Source organism: Peromyscus maniculatus, chromosome 19, assembly GCF_049852395.1.
Source record: "Peromyscus maniculatus bairdii isolate BWxNUB_F1_BW_parent chromosome 19, HU_Pman_BW_mat_3.1, whole genome shotgun sequence".
Classification (NCBI taxonomy): Eukaryota; Metazoa; Chordata; class Mammalia; order Rodentia; family Cricetidae; genus Peromyscus; species Peromyscus maniculatus.
In genome coordinates, this window is record NC_134870.1 from 6,091,499 (window position 1) to 6,107,893 (window position 16,395).

General features: G+C 46.9%; 1 protein-coding gene across 6 annotated transcripts in view; it reads right to left on the reverse strand.

Moving 5' to 3' along the window:
- Kctd1 (potassium channel tetramerization domain containing 1) overlaps positions 1-16,395 on the reverse strand; it is a 208,493-nt gene that overhangs the window by 73,580 nt on the left and 118,518 nt on the right. Inside the window, exon 1 of one of the 6 annotated variants that reach the window (XM_042264425.2) lies at positions 11,250-11,532. The exons of the other annotated variants lie outside the window; for them this stretch is intronic. The gene's annotated coding sequence lies outside the window, so the exon portion shown is untranslated. Of the gene's footprint in view, positions 1-11,249; positions 11,533-16,395 lie in introns of those variants that run through there. 6 annotated transcript variants of the gene reach the window in all.

Consider the following 16,395-nt stretch of genomic DNA (forward strand, 5'->3'; position numbering starts at 1 on the left):
TTGAAAATGCAATGGCCCTCTAATTGTCTCTAGCTAAAAGGTAATCAAATCAAGTTAATAATAATGGCTGTAATTTTCTGGTCTGCTCTTCACCATTTGGAGAACATGGCCCAAGATTTAATATTGTCTACAACTTATATAAACCAAGACTCCAATTCTGTCACTGGGATAGTTTTAATAATATACTTGCTATCCTGATCCATGTACTTGATGTACAGCTATTAAAATGTTAAACAAATTAAGCAGTGATGGCCGTGTCTCTTTGTGAAGCTATATTCAGTTGCTCTAATATAATTTGGCTGGATGATAATAAAGAGAGAGAGATAGGAGGAGGAGGTAGGACATTAACATACTCTAAATGTAAAAAGTAATTGTGGAAAGGGATGTGGCTGCCCTAGGTAAAAGCCTATGTATTCAGAGCCAATCGCTGCCATTTGTTACTCTTAATTTAAAAATCTGTAAGAAAGCATCAAAATCAATTCTGCTCAGTTTTAATGAGACAGCTCGAGCAGAAGTCTATTCACTGTACCTGTTCTAATTAGCATGAGTATGTCCTCAACGTCAAGTCTGACAATACACTTAGCGACATTCGTGTTCAGCTCCTAACACAGAACCATATTTGAGTTAGCAGCTCTGACACAGAATTTGCATATTAACATTTTGATAGTGAATAGCTGGTGAGGGTGAGGCTGGAAAGGAGAGGTTTGAGATCTTAAAAAAAAAAAAGAGGGAAACTGAGGTTCAAGGAAGTTCAGCTGAGAAGTGCCTGGCGAGTGGGTTGCTGGGTTTCAACGCCTCGTATGCCGGGGGTTTTCTTTCTGCCGTTGTGTGGCGCAGGCCCGTGGAACCTTGTCAACCCTCGTGGGAGGGAGATGACACCACCCTCAGTATTGACTGAGAAGATCTGCTAAGGCTTGAGAGCAGAAGACCTCAGATACCCCCGTGGAGGTTATTAAGTTTAATTCCTACTTTTTAATTGCCACTTAAGCTGAAATTACTACCTCTTCACGATTGATACGAAGATAATTTAGAGATTTAGTTTGAGGTGGATGTCGACACACAAGCTAATTGACCTTAATTCACACGTATTTCTAAAACGATATGAAGGAAAAAAAGATGGAAAAGTTGTAACAAATGAGAATTTTTTAAAATACCACCCTAAAAATAACTACTAAAAAGATGGTGCCAGGCAATTCCACACATTTGTTCTAAATTGTTTAATATGTCCCAAACACCAGACTAAAATGGCCAGCCTTTAGTTTGTGTCTTCTGGAGAGTTTGCTCAGGCTTGGCAGGTTCCGGAGGGCTGAGCTTGTAAGCCAGCCCCTGTTTTAATTAGCACGGCATGGACGATCTCAGTGCTGGGCTGGCTGTCGTCTGGGAGCCGATTCAAGGGCTGCTGAAGACACTTGCTGTCCAGCCCACTGCCCTGCCCATCAGGACAGGAAGCTTGGTGGCACACTGGCCACGTGGGCTCACTGCGGAACCTTCTCGGTCTTCGCTTGTTTGTTAGCTTGTTCTCTGAGACGGTAACTCATACATAGATCCTAAACTGGCCTCAGACTAAGTCTTCAACTCTTGGTCCTCCTGTCTCCCCCTCTTGAGTGCTGGGAAAGAGCATCACCAGGCTCCACAGTGGCATCCTGAGGAGAGCATCACGGGGCCTCCACAGTGACATCCTGAGGAGAGCATCACGGGGCCTCCACAGTGACATCCTGAGGAGAGAGCATCACGGGGCCTCCACAGTGACATCCTGAGGAGAGCATCGCCAGGCTCCACAGTGGCATCCTGAGGAGAGCATCGCCAGGCTCCACAGTGGCATCCTGAGGAGAGCATCGCCAGGCTCCACAGTGACATCCTGAAGAGAGCATCACCAGGCTCCACAGTGACATCCTATGAGCTCACTGGTGGCAGTTATGGCAGGTAGTGTTTGGGAGGTACTATGAGCCATGTTCAGCCCTTACCGTGTGATATCTCATTTAATCACTACAATGACCTTGTGACACCACACTAAAAATACAACCTCAGGCATACTCTAATACCTCAAGAGGCTAATGTTGACAAAGAGCTGAATTTCCCTCCGTTAAACTCATTTTCCAGGTAGAAGTGATCAGAGCTTTTACTGTTACGTGTTTTAAGAAATTGACTTGTTAGCCAGCTGTAAAGTACATGTTTAGAACCCCTACACTTGGGAGCTGAGGCAGGAGGATCACAAATTCAAGGCCAGTCTGGGGTCCAGACTCTGTCTCAGAAACAAAACAAGCAAGCAAATGCTGCTCCTTTCATGAGCAGGAGGTGGGGGAAGAATACTTTCCTCACAGGCAGACCTAGGTCATCGGTGCTGAGTACAGAGAAGAAACAACTGTCTTAGAGGAAGATCTGTTAACACTGTTCTCTAGCAGCTGCTGAGTTCTAAGGGCTGGTAATGGTGATGAGAAACTTGGGTGCTAACTCCCGTGGACTCGCACACAGGTCACCTTAAAGGCGGGGCTGGGGGCACAGCTGAGTTGGCAAAGTCCGTGCTTTGTGAGCACGTGGATGGAGTTTGGTCTCTAAGAAGTCCTGATTAAAACAAAATAATATAAATAAATGAATAAGAGAATAAATAAATGAATGAATAAGCAAATAAGTAAATGGTAGTACCTGCTTGTCATTCCAGATCTGGGAAGGCAGAGACAGCGAGCGGGATACCTGAGACCCCCTGGTCAGCCAGACTAGCCTGCTTGGTGAGCTCCAGGCCATTCAAAAAAAACAAGGTGACAGCATCTGTGGAACAGATGATGCTGTCCTCTGGCCTCCACACGCATGTTGCGAACATGCGCACTTGTACCCAGAAAAGCTTATGCACCCGCGCGCGCGCGCGCGCACACACACACACACACACGCACACACACACAGAGAGCAGACATAAACAAAAAAGCCAGAACAATAAATACATGCGGTATAATTTTGTCTGTAGGAAACTCTGGGGATGGCGCAGCTTCAGGTCACCTATGGCAGGACATAGGTCAGCAACAGGTGCTGGGCGGCCCTTGGGTGAGGGAGGGGACAGGAAGTGGAGAGGCGGGGCTGTATATTTTTAAAAATCCACTGAACTGTACACTTGGTGCATTTATCTGAAACTGGACCATTTTAACTAGCTAGCATACCGCCTTAATAAGAGTGATGGAAAGAGCTGGGTTTGAAGAGGAAAAAAACAAGCTTAAAGAAGAAGCCCGGCTCAGCCTCCACGAAACCCCTCTTCTCCCACACGTTCTTTCTGGGACCAGCGGACACACTGATGTTTACATCACATCTCTCAGATATCCGTCCACTGAAGTCCTAACCTCAGAGTGGGGCCATGGGAAACAGCCGCAGTGAGTGTGACTGTTCCGATGCGGGCATGAAAGAGTAGGGTAGGCCGGAGAGACAGCTCAGCTGGTAGAAGAACTCGTCACGCAAGTCCAGTGACCCAAGCCCCACGGAGGGAGCCCACACGAAGGGCTGGATGTGGTGGAATACATCTGTAACCCCAGCACGCCCGTGGTGACACCGAGGCTCTCAGGCCGGCCAGTGACAGAAACACAAGAGACGGCCTCAAGAGGGTACAAAGCAAAAACTCACCCCAGCAAGCTGTTCTCTGACCTGCACATGTGCACTGTGGGACTCTTACACCCACACCTTCACCCATACACACAAATACATACACGCATGCATGCATACACACATACATACATGCACACACACACACACATACATACACATATACATACATACACACATGCATACAAACATACACTACATACACATACATACACACATGCATATACACATCCACACAAACATATTTTTAAAGACTAATTCAGCAGCTTATGCTACAGTATGAATATTACATGTGCTCCTCAGGTTCAAGTGTTTAAACAATTGGGACCTAGTTGGTGGTACTATTTTAGAAGGTTGTAAGAATGCCTTGGACGTGGGACCAAGTACATAGTCTACCGGGACATGGCTTGTGAATTCTAGCCCTTCCAGGTCCCACCCAGCGGTCTAAACTAACTAGTTATAAACTAATAAAGTTTATTTATTTATTTATTTATTTTTGGATTTTCAAGACAGGGTTTCTCCGTGTAGTTTTGGTGGCTGTCCTGGATCTCGCTCTGTAGACCAGGCTGGCCTCGAACTCACAGAGTTCCACCTGGCTCTGTTTCCCGAGTGCTGGGATTAAAGGGGTGTGCCACCACCGCCTGGCCCAATAAAGTTTATAAAAAATGAAGATCTGGATATAGATGGTGCAAAGAATGTATATAATTAAGACATATACCAGAAGGCCACTGGTGTAGCCGGGTGCTGTGATGCATGTCTGTCGCTTCAGCTACTTGGGAGGCTGAAACTGAGAAATTGCCGTCCTGGGACCAGTCTGGACAACACTCTTTGAAAGCACATCTCTTTGAAAAAAAAAAAAAAAACAAAAAACAAAACAGGCGAGAGCCATTCACCCTGACCACCCTCAGAAGGAGCCACCCTGCCAACACAGTCTCTAGCTTCCAGCCCCCAGGCATGTGAGACAAGAAATTCTGGCAAAAGACACCACTCAGAGCTGCACTCTGGAGCTGTAGAAGCCCAGAAACTAATATAGTCAGGTAGATTCTCTTTTCTCCAGCTACAAAGGATGAGATACTTTTACTCATTTTCTCAAACTTAATCAGAGCTTAAAGGATCTCTTTCCAGACTTTTCTATTGCTGTCTTCAAGACAGAGTCTTAGACCAGAGTCTTCTGAAGCACCAGTCTGCTCAGAGTTCACGAATTACATCATCCACGCTGGCATTTTCTGAGTACTTCCTGTGTCAGACACAGGGTCAAGGGCTTTGTGCAAGCTGGCCCATCTAACCTAGTCAGTATGAATGACGTGTGAATTAACACTACGTCATCTCCCAAATTTAAAAAGAATTTATTTTTATATGTATGGGTTTTTTTTTTGGGGGGGGAGATGTCTGTGCACCATGTGCATTCAGTGCCGATGGAGGCCAGAGAGGGTGTCAGATCCCCTGGGAGCAGAGTCACAGAGGTTATGTGGGGTTCTCATGTGGAGGTGGGGAATTGAACTTGGGTCCCCTGGAAGAGCATCCAGGGCTCTTAAGCCATGACTGTCTTTCTAGTATCATGAACCAATACTACACCATTTTCAAAAGAAGTTTATATAGACTAAGTAATGCAGTCAAATCAAAAAATTCATAAGCAGCCTTATGAACTTTTGGAATTTCTATATTATTACTGTAATTATCTTAAGCAGTACAAATTTAAAGAACTCTTTGAAAGTTTGTGAAAAGTTACATGTTCCCTATGATGATGGGTTTCTCGCAGTGTTAGAAGTTGTGGTACTATGAATTGTCAAGTGGGAGCAAAGGAGGGTTAAACCTGAATAAATCTGGAAAGCACTGTTAAACTGGTGTCTTGCTTGCTTGCTGCTAGGGATTGAGGCCAGCGCTTGTGCATGCTAAGCACACACTGCACCACCTGACTACAGGGCTTGTGCATGCTAAGCACACACTGCACCACCTGACTACAGGGCTTGTGCATGCTAAGCATACACTGTACCACCTGACTACAGGCTTGTGCATGCTAAGCACACACTGTACCACCTGACCACACCCCATTACCAACAAGTCACAGAGGTGTCTCTTTTTTTGTTGACTATTTCTTTGGTTGTTTTGTTTGTTTGTTCCCAGTCAGGGCCTCATGTAGTCCAGGCTAGCCTTGACCTCCTTATGCAACCTCAAACTCCTGGTCCTCCTGCCCTACCTAACAAGCTCTGGACTGCAAGTGTGCAATGTGAGGTATACAGTGGATATTGAGTATCCAAGAGGACAGCACCACTCCCGAAACCTACCTGACCCCGAAATCCCACTTATTTAAATAATTCTTATGTCTAGCAGAGCTAGTGTCTCCTCTAACCAGGGGTGAACTATCACAGACAATGAAACTGTCACAGGCCTTGACTATTTTGAGTCTCAATTTTTGCATCAATATAATGAAAATAACAGCACCTCTCCCCCGCAATCTTCCAGGGTTGGCGTGTAAAGACATGAAAATCTGAAAAAGCTGTGTGCAGTACTGGGAGGAGAAAAAGAAGTCATCAGTTTGTGGGTAGCCTTCTATAACCTCTTCCTGTCTCCTCTCCTGTGAAGCAGGAAAATCCACCCACAGTGTCACACAGTACGTGGGACACCCTGAAGGCATAAGCCATGAGGCTCCTGTGGGTACTGTTCCAACGGACCCCTGGGCTTTGAGGTCTGAGCATGCTCACTGTGGCCAACGCCGCTTTAACACGGAACAAACCAAACTAGAACCTACAGCTCTGTGGAACCCTTCCACCTGAGCAGGACTTGGGACGCTCACAGCAGTGGCCCTGGAGAAAACAGGGCAGGAAGGGGGCACTTGGGCTGCTACTTGGTGACATCTCATGCAAACACCCCCCAATCACCCACTAGGGCATGGAGGGTTGAGGAGGTACACGCTGGAGCATCTCTGATGTGTTCCCCACAACAGCCAGGTCAGGGTCTAACCTGGGACAGAGGCCCTGCCTGCCTTCCTGACATTGGGGGCCATTCCTGCCTGGGCTTTTATTTCTCTGCTGGGTGTGCACATGCCTGGGTGAAGGCGCCCCCACGAGGCAGTGTTTATAGGCCCTTCTCACTTTCCAGTCTGCATGAAAAGGAAGAAAGGATACAAATGATTCCTCTCATGCATATAAGACGAGAAAACTCAAGGTCTCATTTCATTTCCAAACATTCTGTCTCTGCAGACAGAATTAGCTCGATTTCACAGTACATTTATTTCCATTTCATCCCATATCATGCTTTGTTTGTGGTTTTGGTTTACATGAACCCCCAAACTCACTGTACACACCATTCCTGCGTGTTCTACAGCGCTCTATTTGGTCTGAACCTGTAAGCAGGGGCCTCACACCCTAGCTTCAGATAAAAATCTACCTTTCAGAGACCATGTGTGATGGGATGATCTGTGAAGACTCCATGGGAAACTAACCGTGCTTGTCTCTAGGGAAGAAAAGGGGGTGGGTGAGGTGTCAGGCAGAACCCAGAGGCAGGCTCATTTGCCATGGTATACTTTGACATTTTAGCATGTATATGTGTTAAGCTTAAGGCTCTTTTCATTTTTGAACAATTCAAGATACAAACCATCGTTAAGCTGTTAAGAGCTGCAAAGGTCATTTTTCTTCTGAAAACAAAAACAAAAACAAAACCCAACTTGTTCTCATTGTATCTACGGCCTGCCCAGGTGAGCTGTATGTAAAGGGGGGGGGGTCCACAAAGAGGCTGAACACAAAAGTTCATCCCTCCCCCCAACAAAACCAAACCCCCTGCCCTTTAGACACCAATCCCAGAGGCTAGCCTTCAAAGCCCAGCTTTGGAAACCTTTCTTCTCGTGTGGCGCTTTCTTTTTCCTACCCTTCCCAGCCTTCGGGAAGGAGGGCTCAGGCTAGCCTCCACAAGCCATTTCCACTGTCTGGGTGGACCATCCTCCAGACGCTACATCACTGTGGGACTCCTCACCTAACAGGCTTTCCACGGCCCTCTCCTCTGCTGGCCACCTGTCACGGTCCCTTCTTCATTTTCTGTAGAACACTGACTGCCTTGTCGTATTTCCTTAGTGCTGCCCAGGTCTCCCTTGTTTCCATCTAATTCTTTGGAGTCTAAGCACCAAGAGGGCAGGGATCTTGTCACTAGCTGCCAGCTATCATTTCCGGCCCCCACAGTGGGTGTTCAATAAGGAGCAGAGAGCAATGTGCCAATTATTGATCTGAGTTACCGCAGCCCCGGGCTCGCGCTGCCCTGGAATACATATCCAATGCTGCTGAGGCAGGAGGCCAGGTACAGACAGAAAAGACAATCTGCATGGAATTGAGACAGTTACACGTGAGAAAAGGGACCAGCTGGAAACCAGCCCGGTCTTGACGAAACGCGCTGGTTATTCATTCCTGGGGACCCTGGAGCAACTTGAGGAGACCACATCACCCATGCAAGGAGCTACCGGGCTCCCAACAAATTCATGAAATTAAGCTCTTCCGTGTCCTTTCCACCTGAGGTTGTGATGTAGGTGGGTGGCCCCGGGGAGGACTCACACCCAGTAATGCTGCAGGGAGGACAAGGGTGGACAGTTGTCCAATTGTTTCCAAATAGTTGGGCAAGGTTTTCAGGGTCCCTGGAAAATCTAAGTATCACAGCAAACTGCTGATATTGCTTACCAGAAAGGAGATACTCCCTAGAAAGGCAAGTCGTAAAACGAGAAAAAAGCAAAAGCCAGGCCAGAGGTGCTCCTGGGGTCCCAGAACCGGTTCCCCTCCCCCCCCCCCCCCCCCCCCCCCCCGTTCTCCATCTTCGCTTCAAGGTGTGGAGAAGGTAGCCTCGGAGAGGCTCCATTTCATAGCTTCAGGGACGAAGCAGCGTGAGAGAGGGGACCTTTCCCTGGCGAACTGGTATCTCAGTTCAGGTCTTGCACATTTTGAGTTCCCTCCCCCAAGGACTTCCCAAGTACCCAGTGACACAATGCCATTTCCCCTGGCTCTAAAGCAATGCACTGGTGTGTGCAGTGAGGAACCAGTAAGCAGAGTGAAGAACAGGCGCTTTCCCAGCTCTGTCCCCACACACTGCCTTTCTGCTAACCCTTGAATGTTGCTGCCCCTGCCCCCGGGTTTAGTAGATAGCTCAAAAAGCCAAAGGGCTCTTTCTAGACGGGGAGTTGGTGGGGGTGCGGGGTGGGGTAGGTGGGGGGAGGGGGGAGTGCCCAGCCTACAGCCATCAGGGAGGGGCAGGCCAAGGGCAGTTTTTTTTTTTTTTCCCTTCATGGCCAAAGAAGGAGAAAGAAGTTTCTGCTGAAATGTTAACTACAGAGAGCTTTAAAAAGGGAGTGGGAATAATGACAGAGAAGAGAACAAAGCTGGCATTAGATAAGGACAATTACACAAATTAAGGGACTTGCTGCTTTAAAGTCATTAATTCCAGGTCAGTGACTAAATTTTTCTTTTGTGTACTCAAACCAAAACAAACCTATTAATAAGGTTGCACCACAGGATCTTCCGGAACGGTGAGATGGGAAAACAAATTGTTATGTTTACATGGAAGAGGGCTACAGCAGATGATGAATGAATTAGTGAATGGGAGGGGGGGATGCACAGGAGGAACTAGAGGGCTTTCGAAACGGAGCCGCTATTCAGTGTGACCCTATCGGTGGACACGCTCGTCCAAACTTACAGGACGCACGGGAGTGAGCGCTCACGGAAGCTGGGGACACTGTGCTGGTATCTCAGCTGGAACCAGTGTACAGCTCCAGAAATGGAGATTGGTGGGTTCTCTTCTTGTTCTTTCTCTCTTCGTTTTCTATCTTATTTTTGGAGACAGGATCCCCTTATGTAGCCCAGGCTGGCCTGGAAACTCTGTATGCAGCCCAACCTAGCCTTGAATCCTCAAGCTTCATGCTTCTGTCTCTTAAGTACTGGGACATAGGTCCCCAAACCCGGCTTGGGGCAGGGGATCTTTTTGCTAGAGACAGGAGATCCATGGAAGCCCTAACTCTCTATTCGGTTTTCTGTGATACCAAAGCTGTTCTTAAAAGGGTTTATTGAGAAAACAAATAATCCGGACAGTGGTGGTGCACGCCTTTAATCCCAGCACTCAGGCGGTAGAGGCAGGAGGATCTCTGAGGTTGAGGCTAGCCTGATCTATAGAGTGAGTTCCAGGACAGCTAGAGCTACACAGAGAAACCCAGTCTCGAAAAGCCAGTAAAATAAATAAAAAACTACAGTTGTTGCAAATCACAGTAATTTCTTTTCCCAGAAAAAGAAAAAAAAGGTCGAGGAGTAACTAGAGGCTTGTCTTTTTTCCTTTATATGTCAAGTTTACACATGCCCAGCTCAGCCTGAAACCTAGACAGCGACCCTTTTTGCACATAGGCATCTTCTTTAAAACCAGTTAATGTGACCAAAAGCCGATCCTAATTCTGAGAAATCCCGGGCCCAGTGTGCTGCCCAGAATGCAGCTAATGGCTTTCTCTATTTCAGCAACATTTTCCAACAATTTATGTATTTATGTGTTTCTTTACGTATCTGGGTCAGCAACAGGGTCTCGCTGGGTAGCCCAGGCTGGCCTTGAACTCTCGGCTCTCTTCCTGCCTCAGCTTCTAGGCAGCAGGGTAATAGGCATGGCGCCCAGCTTTACTGTTCCCATTTCACTGAGCTTTGTTTTCAGTGGAGAACCGGACCCTCAGCTTTGGCTCTGGCTCATTTCAAATTCCACTTGAACTCACGCTGATCGGGAACTTTCTTTAACAAATAGGGAGCCAGGATCCTTTACTGACAGAACTCCACTCTTCCCACCTCCTCCACCAACCTCGAGAACACAAGTCCTGCTGGGCAGGGTCCCCTCTGGCCTAGTGGAGGGGCTGCATGCAGCACAGGTCTAGCCTGGGCTAATCTTTTCTGCCTGTCACTTTTGAAAAGTATATTAAAGAGTTAATAGGACAATCCAAAGCCAGTCAATCTACCCACCCTCAGAATCTGGCTGGGTCCTGACTCCAGATTTCTCATTCAGTTTTTCAGTTCCTCTTCTTAAAGGCACAGAACCCTCCCATATTGCTTCACCTCCCTGGACTACACTATGGCTCCCCCTGCAGTAGCCCCTATTTCACACACCTATCCCTCCTCAAAACCCCCTTGCCAGACGGCTGACTACGGGCCTCCCCGAGAAAATCCCAGACACACTGTGTGCCCCATCCTCCCACAACTCTGGCTGCACTCAGGAACCGACCCCTTGCTTTGCTTCTAACACTGCCTGATGCAGCTCTGTGTCAGGTTCCTCCTTTGCCGTCTGGCCCAGGCTCCTGAACGGCCAGCTGCTCTGATCTCTCTTCCCCTCCTATCATTAATCAAGCAGGACCATCCACGCTGATGGCTTCATAACCATCCTGGGGGACTCCAGATCCGGCCACCGAGCCCAGCCTCCCCAGACCTGATGCCACACACTTAGCAATGTGCCCACGTGGGTTTCCCAGACACAGCTCAGTTCCTAGAAGTGACTCCTGTTCTGCCTGCCTCGCCGTGCCCGAAACCTGTGGCTCTGGACCCCTTCAACCCTCAATATCCGCCTAAGGTCTGCCGACTTCTCTCCCTCTCTGCCAGCCTAACCCGGGCCCCTTGACCTGACCTCTCTGCAACTCAGTTTATATGTCAGTGAGGCAGAACTTGTAAAACACAAACCGCCAGGAGAGGAGCACGTTGCTGTCCTTGGTCCCTGCCTTCTGTGCTGCCTGAACGTCTTCATCATGACCTGACATAGGATGGGACCCTTCTCCAACCTCTCGGCTTTCTCTCTCACCACTTCCCCCTGGTCTCTGTGTTCCCAGATCAGAGCGTCTGTGCTGGAGTATTCTGGAACGTTCATGCGCTTTCTTTTGTGACACCCTTTGCTCTTGGTTCAAGATCCTTTTTCCTGCCTTTTCTCTCTCTGAACATTCAGAAGTGAAAACAAAGAGTATGTCATAAAGAAAAAGAAGTGTAATGTGTTGGCAATATAATAAATGGTAGATATATTTAAATGCCATTAAATATCATATTAATAGAAAGCATCATTTATTATATACGGAGGAGGGGAACTGTGATACACTTTCATGCATCCCAAGCTGGTCTCAAAGTCACTATGTAGCTGAGGATGACTTTGAACTGATCCTCCTGCCTCCGCCTCCCTAGTGCTGAGATCACAAGCTTGGGCATCCCCACGGCTCAGATGTCATTCTTTACATGAAAAGGAAAGGTCAGGACTGGGGGATGGTTTTCAGTCCATAAACACTTGCCTTACGAGTTTGGGAACCTGAATTTGATCCCCAGAATCCATACAAAAATTACCATGCATGGGAGTGGCCACACACACAGACTGGTAATGCCAGCATTTGGGAGATGGCAACAGAGGGTATCCAGGGCTTGCTAGCCAGCCAGGCTAGGCCAATCAGTGAGCTCCAGGCCAATGAGAGACCCTGCCTCAGAGGAGGTGTGTGGTGTTCCCGAGGATGACACTGATGTCCTCAGGCCTCCATAAACACACAATCACCTGTACACACACACACACCATGGGGGAGGTGACTCCCCAAGGTTGTACCTACACTAGAACAAAGCACAAATTTCCAAATATTAAATCACCTTCAGAATACCGATTTTAATTTCTATAGTTATGAACAATAAAAAAAAATGGATTCATGGGGGATACTTATTCCCTTGGTATTCCAAAGCCATTTATAGAATTCTTACAGCTGAGTTTCCCACATCCGAATCATAACACGGACCCACCTGAAGTTGTAGAGGCTCCCTAAAAAATTCCCAGTACCTCTGTGTGCCTATCCTTAGAGAAAATCCTACACATTGGGTGACTGAGAGAGACAAAATGGTTACTTTTGTGAAAGAGTTCTTGGTTGGAGTTAAGCAAAGGATGGCGGAGAAATGGGGGGCTATGGGAATAGAACAGGAAGGGAAAAGTGTGAGGTCTAGAGAGAGGAAAAGACTCTATACAGGAAAAAACACCGTGAGACTGGAAGTCTTGGTGACGCTGGGCAAATCCATCTCGGCTGGTTTTCATTTAGATTCAACCTGCCGACCAGCTGCCCTCTAACCAGGAGAGCACTTCCAGAGCTGGCCCTCTAACCAGGAGAGCACTTTATTAGGTGGCCCTTTATCTGGCTGTATGTGATTTCTGTGATGCATTAAGAACTAAGAGGAGAACAAATGAAGTCGGAACGTATGCAATATTGAACGTGACAAGTCTCAGGATCTGTCTTCACCCCTGGTCCATCAGAGGACAGCTGTGCCAGGCACCCTGGGAGTGTGCGACACGTGCTTAAGGAACAATATTTTTTTGTGCTATTAGGAAAGCTTTTTATTTCTAACCTTCACAATCAAGGAACTAGTTTTCATATTTCCAGATGAGGATGTAACATTTAGGGGAGACCTTTTAGCTTTCAGCTTGGGGATGGGCAGAGATAATGAATTAGTGTTAAATGATACTTAAAACTATTCAACCTTTCCGTGGTATGTGGAGCTGAACCCAGAGCCTCGTGCATGTTAGGCAAGTACTTCACCACTAATTATATCCCCAGCCCTCATTTTACTTTTTATTTTGAGATGGGGTTTCACTAAATTGCCCAGGTGGTATGGAGCTGAATCTGTAGCCCATGTGGACCTTAAAGTTATGATCCTCCTGTCTCAGCCGCCTAAGTAGCTGGGATGACAGGTCTATACCACCAGACCAGCTCATCGACCACTTTTCTTTGAAGGACTATTCTGCATACATCAAATTAAAAATAATTAGAAAATTTCAACCATTGGTTCAAATATGTTAAGTTCAATGCATATAAAGTATATTATAAAAAAAGACCTCTTCTCGCTGGGTGGTGGTAGCGCACGCCTTTAATCTCAGCACTCTGGAGGCAGAGCTAGGTGGATCTCTGTGAGTTCAAGGCCAGCCTGGTCTACAGAGCGAGATCCAGGACAGACACCAAATCTACACAGAGAAACCCTGTCTAGAGAAACCTTAAAAAAACAAAACAAACAAACAAAAAAACCCTTCTCTCAACATACAAATGGCAACTAGTACTAGCAACAGATATCATGTCATAGAGTACACACAAATACATTTGGCATTAAAGAGCCAAATTGAAATTCATACCAGGGACAGACAAATCGGAGCTTTAGTATATGAGCTGCCAAAGTGAGCACCGAATCAGAGCTTTAAAAAAATAATTTCCTTCCATGTATTTGTTTTGACCTAATCTGCAAACATTTTATTTGCAGATATTTTGCCAAAACAGAATCATAGGTTCTCAGGGAAGGGAGAGATTCTATGTGTATCCTATGGGCCTGGTCAGTGCTTCCTACCTGGTCATCTGACGGCCTGGCAGGGCATGATGGGACTTAGCATCCATCCTGGCTAATCTCTCCTTCTCAGAATCTAACCCCATGACTCCGCTATGAGTCAGCATTTAATAGGAACGTAGCCCTGCGCTGCAGACTGCTGATCCCACAGGTACACCTCAGAGGCTCTCTTTCATGGGAGTCTGAGAGAAAGAAGCAGCATTTGAGGAAGAAGCACCTGAGAGAGAAAGATGTCCACCCCCCCACCCCCACAAGTGACTCATTTAGTTTTTTGAGTGGCATGATAGGCCTGTCTAGGACGAGAGAGGCCTGGATGAGGCTCGATGGCGTTCTCGAGGTCATGCAGAACCTTGCTCAAGAGGAGAAGACTGACTCCAAGGGCTAGTCTAAACAGCCTGATGGGAAAATGATGGTTAGAAACCCTTTGCTAATAACTAGGAAAAAACCCCAGGCTTTCTCTTTTCTCTAGCAAGATGGGTCACCAACGTGGCCTTTATTCCGTGTGTACAGTCATCACAACGGAAAGGTCTACATGTCTGTGGTTGTCACTTCCCAGAGATGTTCTTGCAGCAGAACAAGTCAGGTGGCTCCGAGAGGGCTGAATCCCTTCACTAGCCTGTTCCTGCAGGGCAAGTACTGCCTGCCAAGAGCCCGCAAGAGGAAGGAAGGCCTCGGTGGGGAGGGCCTGTCGTCCCATGCCAGGAGGCGAATTCTTGTCCATAAAGCGCTGTGGTATTATTAAACATTTTCTATTTGTCAGGCACTTTATGGTCATTTTTATTGGTGCTTTTACTAGTTACAACTGTGCATCAGAACTGTGTGGTTTTTTATGTTTTTTCCCCCTCTTTTAATTAAATGCTCTGCGTTAGGTGGAAAAGATGGAAGGCTTTGGGAAATGAGTCCTCAGCTGCCCAACAGAGAACTGGCCTGGTCACCAGGAGTGTCTGACTCCCAGTGAATATCCAGTGAGCACCCCACCACTGCTGAAAAGGTGGGGTTGGTGTGTGTGCTCATCTTTGTATAAAAACAAAAATCCCCCAATCCACCTAGGATGGCAGTTTCCGGTCACTTCCGCTGAAGTGGGACCGGGCCATTCCATCCTAATCCATGTTTGTTTTCTATAATCTCCAAAATCCAACTGCTTTCCAAAGACATGCCCAGCGTGTCCTAAGGTCCATCCTTTTCCTCCTCCCCTCCTTCCTTCCTTCCCCTCCCCGCTTCTGCCATTATTTTTGGTACTAGAGAATGAAACCCTTTCTCAAACATGCTTGGCAAGCACTCTACCTCTGAGCTATAGACAGCCTCTACTTTCCCCTTTCAACTTTTAATTTTGAGACAGGAGCTAACTAATTTGCCCAGGCTAGCCTTCAGCTTTGTGACCCTCCTGCCTCAGCCTCTAGAAGAGCTGGGATCACAGGCCTAGCTCCCTCCACCTTCATGTCTACTTGTACCATGTTTAGAATGTTAGTTATGCTTTTTAAAAAGTGCCCCTGTTGCTGGGCAGTGTGGCGCACACCTTTAATCCCAGCACTCAGGAGGCAGAGCCAGAGGATCTCTATGAGTTTGAGGCCAGCCTGGTCTACAGAGTGAGGTCCAGGACAGGCACTAAAACTACACGGAGAAACCCTGTCTTGGAAAACCAAAAACCAAAACCAAAACCAAAAAAAAAAAAAAAAAAAAAAAAAAAGCGCCAATGTATAAGAGGCCTAGACCTCAACCAGGAACTAGAAATTTCCCCTTGCTTTTTGGCAGGTGGGGGAAGTTGAGAAATTGAACTCTTCAAGGTCAGATCTGTCCACCTGCTGAATGGGTCTGATCGTGATGTCTACCCTCTCCCTCAGCATGCTTCTCCCCTCTCACAGAATACCACAGGCTTATCACACTGCCAGGACTTACTGTCTGGTTATGGTTCTGCTCCCCAGGACACACATGACTAAGTCCTCCAAAGAGGATTTCATCTTCTTTCAACCATACAGCATACAGATTGACAACATGGTGAACACGTAGAGTGACTGGTATACTGTGAAATGTGGCAGTTTACTTTGAGTCGGAGCATTTCAATTCTAGTGCACATATTGGTTGAGCACCCGTTATCTGAATATCCAAATTGTTCTGAGTGCCACCTTCCACCAAAGTGGAAAATTCCACACCTTACCTCATGTGCTGGATCGCAGCCTGAAGACTGGCATGAAACAGTATTATAGAATCAGCTCTAGGCTGTATGTATAAAGAACACAGGGAACATAAGGGAATTTCACGTATATATTTGAGTCCTATCCCCCCAAGAGATCCTATTATGTATATGAAAATACTCTAAAAAGGCCAAAATGAAAATCTGAAACTGGAAATATTTCTCATCCTAAACTTCCTGGATACAGGACACCCAGGCTGTACTAAGCTGAAGTGTTATCACAAAGAAAAGGCTTGATGTTACAAACATTTTATTTTTTTCCCTGAGTTTCCACATACTATACAAACTAGCGGC